Here is a 7,979-nt window from a genome sequence, read left to right as displayed (position 1 = left end):
TTGTCTGATCCCCTCATTCATTTCATATAAGACATTAACATAGGGTAATCATTAAGAATCACCTCACAGATCGACACTGAGATAAATTAAGCAGGAGATACAGACAGCAATTGGACACATGGCGGAATGGACAAGAGAGCTGGAGAAATAAGAAACGGCCTGAGAGTCCAGAAGACAGTGAACGGGAGCTGATAGACATCAGTGAGTAGAGGCGAGAAGTTGTGTCAGCATTTGGCCCCGTGGCTTAGCTGGTCAAAGTGTCTGTCTAGTGAATAGGAGATCCTGGGTTCGATTCCCAGCGGGGCCTTTATTTTAATGAACCTCCAAGGGTGAGGTTCTTCTCGTGTGAAAAGGCTAAAATTCTTTTAAATATAACTGTGCCTGCACCAGTTCCCATTCTGGATGAAGGTTCCAGTCGCTGCGAGTCATGGGTCGAATTTCACCACTTCTGAAATTCTGGCGGTGCTGATTTTGGAATCTTCACCAAAAATCCATCTTTCCTAAGCAGTGCCATGCGTAACTTTGTTGTGGTCAGAGCAGAGCTCCAGTTGTTGATGTGTGGCGCCATGCTCGTATAGTGATTAATGCTCTGCATTCTGGCAGCAGCAACTTCAGTTTGAAATCGAAACATACCGCAGAATTTTCTTCCTTCCACAATCAATAGCCCTCCTTTACTTTCCCCCTTCAATTTCATTGTAATTTTCCTGCGGTATTACCTTAATACAACATTCACTTTCAGCCACTTAAACCGCTAAGTGTGCTCTGCTACCACCGCTCTTCCTGGGCCACATGTCCCATACGCCCCAATCTGTGTTGGTGCTTTGAAACCAGTCGATACATTTAGACCTGCGGGACCTCTCGACAGGCAAGCTCTGCGAAAGCAGGGCCGGCCTTTGGAACCAATGCAGCCCGATTGTACAAGAAAATTCCTTGGCAAATGAAGCTTTAAGCTTTTCAAACAAATCGTTTTATTAACATAATAATACAAGTTTTACAGAGAGAGACTTGTACAACCTCAGTGGTGCAACTCAAAACTCAGAATGGTCAATTCTTCTGCTTCGGGAGAGGGACAGATGAATTATGTGTTGGTGTCCTCCTTGTTGTTTTTCTGGTCAGTCTTCCAGATCTCCACTCCGTTTGCCTGTCTCCTGGACTGTGTTCTGCTTTTCACTTTAGAATGGCTGCTCTTATACCATTGCTGCTGACAGAAACAATCCTTCCAGTGACTTTCCATTCTCTCTCTCCCATGGTTACACAGACTGATGCTACCGGACAGCACCGAGTGTATGCGAAGGTTCCTCAGAGACTATCGAGGCCTCCTTATCTGGAGCTTCCAGACAATCTGCAGAACACTTTTGGAATTCGGTCAGCAAACCTTTTTGAAGTAAGTTATCCAGGTCTATCGGCAATCCTTTAGTTACCTTAAAACCAGCATTGAAAATTCCAAAATCCTTCCAGAGGGAGCAGATTAACGAAAATAAATTAATAGAAGTAATTAATTACATTAATGAGAGAACCCGCGGCGAGCCAGGCTCAAACCTGCGTGGGGAAACCCCATTGGATTTTAAGTCCAACGCCTTAACCACTCGGCCATTGCAGCCGCAAAGTTATTTGCTCCACAAAATTAAATTCTCAAATCGCTGACCCTGTTTATTACTGGCGATGACGGTTTTGTGATATTTAATTTGCTGCAAATTCAGCAAAGTTCAGAAGAATCACAGTGATCATTACAATAAAATAAAACTTCCATTATTTAACGGTATGTAAGATGTTGAGAACAGTATGGAATATTCTGCAGGGTAATGAAAATAAACAGCAGAAACATTGTGTTCTGCTCCCACATGACACAGATCAGCCACAGCCTATGCTCCCTGCCCGCCGGCTGCAGAAACCTTGTCTCCAGATTACAAACTGATTCTAGGTCGGAGATAAATATTCAGGGTAGAGCCTAAACACAGCGGGTGGGATCAAATAATAAAGCAGTTATTTTAGACCAGAGACAGCAATAAATATCCTATATTGCTCACATGCATCAATGTGTGAATCTGACATTAAATGGGTTTAACTACAGTGGGAGGATTTAAAGTAGATTCGGGGCCAATAGTTTCCAAGTTGATCTTTCCTGTGTCTCTCATCCCTCTCTCCCCCCTTCCTCCCACAGGCTGCCGGTTTTAAAAACTTGTTATAACCTGCTGCTTGCTGGGCCACTGCATTCCACAATCTCACAACTCTTTCTACAAATACCCTTTCAGTGCCTGACCTCTCTGTTTATTAGATCAGATTCACCTTGAGGTGGAATGGTGGCGTTTGTGACGTCAGATTGAAAGGCAGCCTATGGAAACACGTTGGCGTCACAGTTTCTATTGCACAAAATTGAAACTGAATCTTTCAAGATGGAATATTGTATTTTCTGCATCACAATAAACAATATCTTGTTATAACTGTTGGCTTATTAGTTCCCCAGTGTCTGAGGAAGAATTGTCTGATCATCTCATTTATTTCATACTGGCTGGGGGCGCCCCGCGTTGCCAGGGCTGTATTGGTCCGGGCGGTTTAAACCGAGTCCCAGGCTTTCGGGCCTGTCTCTGTGTCCCTCTGTGAATCTGCTGCCGGGCAACATTTTTAATCGAGTCCCAGGCTTTCGGGCCCTTTCTCTGTGCCCCTCTGTGAATCTGCTGCCAGGCAACATTTTTACCTTTTAATACCTTCAAAGATGAATGTGAAAGTACTTATAAAACGTTTTTGGTAAATCTTATGCTATTTTTAAAAGAGATACCAACTTTTTCGAAGCTGGATTCGCAGATTTTAAGCTGCAAGTAGCTCAAGCAATGGCTGCCCGAAGCCTGGGTTCAAAATCATTAGTCCCGCCCACAGACGCAGCAATTAGCCAACCATCAGGTGACTGAACTGCAGGATTGGTCAATCATGACGGCACTGGATTGGTCGAACCTTGACGTCAGTCAATCAATGCTAATTAGCAGATACTGAGCGTAATTTTGAAGGTTTTTTGTATAACGTGCGAACAATTTTTATCCGACCAAAAAGTAAATATGCTTACGACCGTCCTGGAAGCGTAAGCTTTCCTTGGAGGTAACGCACGCGTAGGTACGCTCTATATCTTTCGAACATATAGCCGGAGAGACAAAACGTTATGAACCGCTTTATATATATAGAGACTAGCTGAAGTGCCCGGCAGTGCCGAGGGGATTTTTGAGGGAATGTTGTTGTTGGAAGAGAGAGATAGAACGACTGGGGGGAAGAGAAAGAGAGAGCGAGCGACTGGGGGTAAAGAGAGAGAGCGAGCGACTGGGGGGGAGAGAGAGAGAGTGAGCGACTGGGGGGAGAGAGAAAGAGCGAGTGACTGGGGGGGAAGAGAGAGAGAGAGCGAGTGACTGGGGGAAGAGAGAAAGAGCGAGTGACTGGGGGGAAGAGAGAGAGCGACTGGGGGGAGGGGTGGAGCAGAGGGGGGAGGAGGGGGAGGGGTTTGGGGCGGGTGGGTAGGGGAGGGAGTTGGGGGGGTGGGGGAGGGGACGGCGGGGAGGGGAGGGGGGAGGGGAGGTGTGGAGGGGAGGTGGGGAGGGGTTGCGAGGAGGGGAGGGGTGAAGGGGGAGGAGAGGGGCTGGGAGGGGAGGGGAGGGGGGAGGGGGGAGGTGTGGGGGGTTGGGGGGTGAGGCGAGGGGTGGAGGGGTGGGGGGAGGGGAGGGGTGGAGGGGTGGGGGGTTGGGGGAAGGTGGGGGTGGGGGAGTGGGGGTGGGAGGGGAGGGATAGTGGGGAGGTGGAGGAAGGGTTCGGGGGAGGGAGGGGAGTGGGGTAAGGGGGGAGCGGGGGGAAGGGGGAAGGGAGGGGGGAAGGGGGGAGGGAGGGGGATGGGGGAAGGGGGTGAGGGGGAGGGGGTGGAGACGTTGAGGCGTAGGGGAGTGGGGGGGTGGGGTGCGAGGGTGGGGAGGGGAGGTGGTTGGGAAGGGGAGGTTGGGGGGTGGGGGGGAGTGGATGGGTGGGGTGGAGGGGGAGGGAGGGGAGGGGGGTGGGGGTGGGAGGGGAGGAGGAGGGAGGGGAGGGCGGGTGGGGGTGGGTTTGGGGGGGAGGGAGGGGAGGGGGGTAGGGGGAGAGGGAGGGAAGGGGGTAGCGGGGAGGGGAGGGGGAGGTGAGGGGGAGGGGGGTGGGGGAGGGGAGGTGAGGAGATGGGGGAGGGGAAGGAAGGACAGGGGAGGGGGAATGGGAAGGGGAGGGGAGGGGTGTGGTGGGTGTGGGGGGAGAGGGGGGAGAGGAGGGGGGGAGAGGCGGGGGGGAGAGGGGGGAGGGGAGGGGGGAGAGGGGGGAGGGGTGGGTGGTGGAGGAAGAGGGCAGAGGAGCAGGGGTGTGGGGGTAGAAAGGGAGGGGGGGAGCTAGCAGACCCGATGGCTCCACGGTGCTCTGTGCCTCCCGATGCACTGACATGGCTCAGCCCAAGCCCCGCCCTCCGAAGCACCGGCCTCCCGCTCTCCGGAGCCCCGCCCTCCCGCTCACCGGAGCCCCGTCCTCCCGCTCTCATTAGCTTTGCCTTCCCGAGCCCTGCTCCCTGCCCATGCCGGCTTCAAGACCAGAGAGACGCCGCTGCGCAACCTACCGCGTGATGCCCGGCCGGACTTAAATCGCGCTCCGGGCGGAAGATGACGCGGACGCTGACTCCCGCCCCGCCCGCCTTTACTAAGATGGCGGCGGTGGCGACGCTCAGCCCAGGCCCGCCCCCTCCAGCCTTCACAAAGATGGCGGTGATTGCTGGCCTTTTGTCGATCGCGATGGGAGGCACCTAGCTCGGGCATGGCTTGTCAACAGACGCCCAGGCTTTGAGGCCTGGAAAAAGGGTGAAAGGTTGGAAAATTATAGAGGTTAGACAAAAGATTTACAAATTAATTAACTTTTATTAAAAACAATTTGTCTTTTAAAACGAACTTTATTTTGCTGGAAATGTAGATTTGAAAAGAAACACGCAGAAAGCGGAAAAAGAAATGAAAAGTTTGGAATCAAGATGACGGCGACTCACCTCGGTTCAGAACGATAAGGCCCGCCCACACACGCACCGATTGGTCGATCATCAGGTCACTGAAGCATAGGATTGGTCAATCGTCCCATCACTCGACTGTAGGAGGGCCCGCCCGCACGCGCTAGGAACCCGGCGTACGATTGGTTGACCTCGACGTCACTCTATTGCTAATGAGCAGATAATGAGATGCTAATGAGCGGAATTTTGAACGTTTTTTGGATACCGCGGGTGCAATTTTTGTCCGGCCGAAACGTAAATATGCTTACGACCGTTTTGGAATCGTAAGCTTTCTTTTGATGTAATGCACGTGTAGGTACACTCTATAAGTTTCGAGTGCATAGCCGGACAGACACACACCAAAAGACAGACAGACAGACAGATAGACAGGCAGACAGACAGTCAGACAGATGTATCCGTTTATATATATAGATAGAAGATAAGACGCAAACATAGGGTAATCATTCAGAATCACCTCACAGATTGACACTGAGATAAATTAAGCAGGAGATACAGACAGAAATGGGAAACATGGTGGAATGGACAAGAGAGCTGGAGAAATAAGAAACGGCCTGAGAGTCCAGAAGACAGTGACCGGAAGCTGATAGACATCAGTGAGTGGAGGTTAGGAGTCGCATTAGCGTTCGGCCCAATGGCTTAGCTGGGCAAAACGTCTGTTTATTAAATAACAAATCTTGGGTTCGATTGCGAGCCGGGCCTTTCTTAATGAATCTCCAGGGGTGAGCTTCTTCTCCTGTAAAAGGCTAAAATTATTTTAAATATAACTGTCCCTGCACCAGTTCCCATTCTGGATGAAGGCTCCAGTCGCTGCGAGGCATGGGTCGAATTTCACCACTTCTGAATTGCTGGTGGTGCTGATTTTGGGTTCTTCACCAACAATCCATCTTTCCTAAGCAGTGCCGTGCGTTACTTAGTTGTGGTCAGAGCAGAGCTCCAGTTGTTGATGTGGGGCGCCGAGCTCCTATTGTGTTTAATACTCTGCGTTCTGGCCGCAGCAACTTCGTTTCAAAACCGAAACATAACGCAGATTTTTCTTCCTTCCACAATCAATAGCCCTCCTTTACTTTCCCCCTTCAATTTCATTGTAATTTTCCTGCGGTATTACCTTAATCCAACATTCACTGCTAAGTGTGCTCTGCTACCACCGCTCTTCCTGGGCCACATGTCCCATGTGCTATAATCTGAGTTGGTGCTTTGAAACCAGTCGATACATTTAGACCTGTGGGACCTCTCGACAGGCAAGCTGTGCGAAAGCAGGGCCTGCCTTTGGAACCAATGCAGCCGGATTGTACAAGAAAATTCCTTGGCAAATGAAGCTTTAAACTTTTCAAACAAATCTTTTTATTAAAATAATAATACAATTTTTACAGAGAGAGACTTGTACAACCTCAGTGGAGTAACTCAAATCTCAGAATGTTCAATTCTTCTGCTTTGGGAGAGGGAGAGATGAATTATGTGTTGGTGTTCTCCTTGTTGTTTTTTTGGTCAGTCTTCCAGATCTACACTCCGTTTGTCTGTCTCCTGGAATGTGTTCTGCTTTTCACTTTAGAATGGCAGCTCTTGTACCATTGCTGCTGACAGAAACAAGACTGCCAGTGACTTTCCATTCTCTCTCTCCCATGGTTACACAGACTGATGCTAATGGACAGCACCGAGTGTATGCGAAGGTTCCTCAGAGACTATCGAGGCCTCCTTATCTGGAGCTTCCAGACAGTCTGCAGAACACTTTTGGAATTCGGTCAGCAAACCTTCTTGAAGTAAGTGATCCAGGTCTCTCGGCAATCCTTTAGTTTCCTTACAACCGGCATTGAAAATACCAAAATCCTCCCAGAGGGTGCAGATTCAAGAAAATAATTATTAGAAGTAATTAATTACAATGATGAGAGAACCCGCTGCGTGCTGGGACTCGAATCTTCATGGGCGAACCCCATTGGATTTCAAATCCAACGCCTTAACCACTCGGCCATCGCAGCCGCAAAAAATCTGATCCCAGAAATTAAATTCTCAAATAGCTGAACCAGTTTATTATTGGCAATGACGGTTTCGTGATATTTAATTTGCTGCAAATTCAGCAAAGTCCAGAATAATCGCAGCGATCATTACAATAAAAGAAAACTTCCGATATTTAATGGTATGTAAGATGTTGAGAACAGTATGGAATATTCTGCACGGTAATGAAAATAAACAGCAGAAACATTGTGTTCTGCTCCCACATGACACAGATCAGCCATAGCTTCTGCTCCTTGCCTGCTGGCTACAGAAACCTTGTCTCCAGCTTACAAACTGATTCTAGGTCGGAGGTAAATATTCAGGGTAGAGCCTAAACACAGCGGGTGGGATCAAATAATAAAGCAGTTATTTTAGACCAGAGACAGCGATAAATGTCCTATATTGCTCACATGCATCAATGTGTGAATCTGACATTAAATGGGTTTAAATACAGTGGGGGGATTTAAAGTAGATTCGGGGCCAATAGTTTCCAAGTTGATCTTTCCTGTGTCTCTCTTGCCTCTCTCCCCCCTTCCTCCCACAGGCTGCCGGTTTTGAAAGCTTGTTTTAAATCTGCTGCTTGCTGGGCCAGTGCATTCCACAGCCTCACAGCCCTTTCTACAAATACCAGTTCACTGCTTGACTTCTCTGTTTATTAGGTTTGAATCACCTTGAGGTGGAATGGTGGCGTTTGTGACGCCAGATTAAAAGGCAGCCTATCAGAAACACGTTGGGGTCACAGTTTGTTTTGCACAGAATTGAAACTGAATCTTTCAAGATGGAATATTGTATTTTCTGCATCACAATAAACAATATCTTGTTATAACTGTTGGCTTATTAGATCCCCAGTGTCTGAGGAAGAATTGTCTGATACCCTCATTTATTTCATACGAGCTGAAGTGCCCGGCAGTGCCGAGGGTCTTTTGTGGGCATGTTGTTGTTGGAAGAG

The 7,979-nt window shown here is 49.0% G+C and overlaps 1 non-coding gene across 1 annotated transcript; it reads left to right on the top strand.

Annotated features, from left to right (window-relative positions):
• The first annotated feature begins 233 nt into the window (after positions 1 to 233).
• trnat-agu (transfer RNA threonine (anticodon AGU)) lies at positions 234 to 307 on the top strand. Its single transcript has one exon. It is a non-coding gene; the product is annotated as a tRNA-Thr (tRNA).
• Positions 308 to 7,979: the final 7,672 nt, after the last annotated feature.

Source organism: Somniosus microcephalus, unplaced genomic scaffold (genome assembly GCF_052327205.1).
Source record: "Somniosus microcephalus isolate GS21.2 unplaced genomic scaffold, FLI_Smic_1.0 unresolved_chr1, whole genome shotgun sequence".
In the NCBI taxonomy this organism is placed as follows: domain Eukaryota; kingdom Metazoa; phylum Chordata; class Chondrichthyes; order Squaliformes; family Somniosidae; genus Somniosus; species Somniosus microcephalus.
The sequence above is the reverse complement of the archived record's forward strand: the minus strand, read 5'-3'. Positions and strand labels throughout refer to the sequence as shown.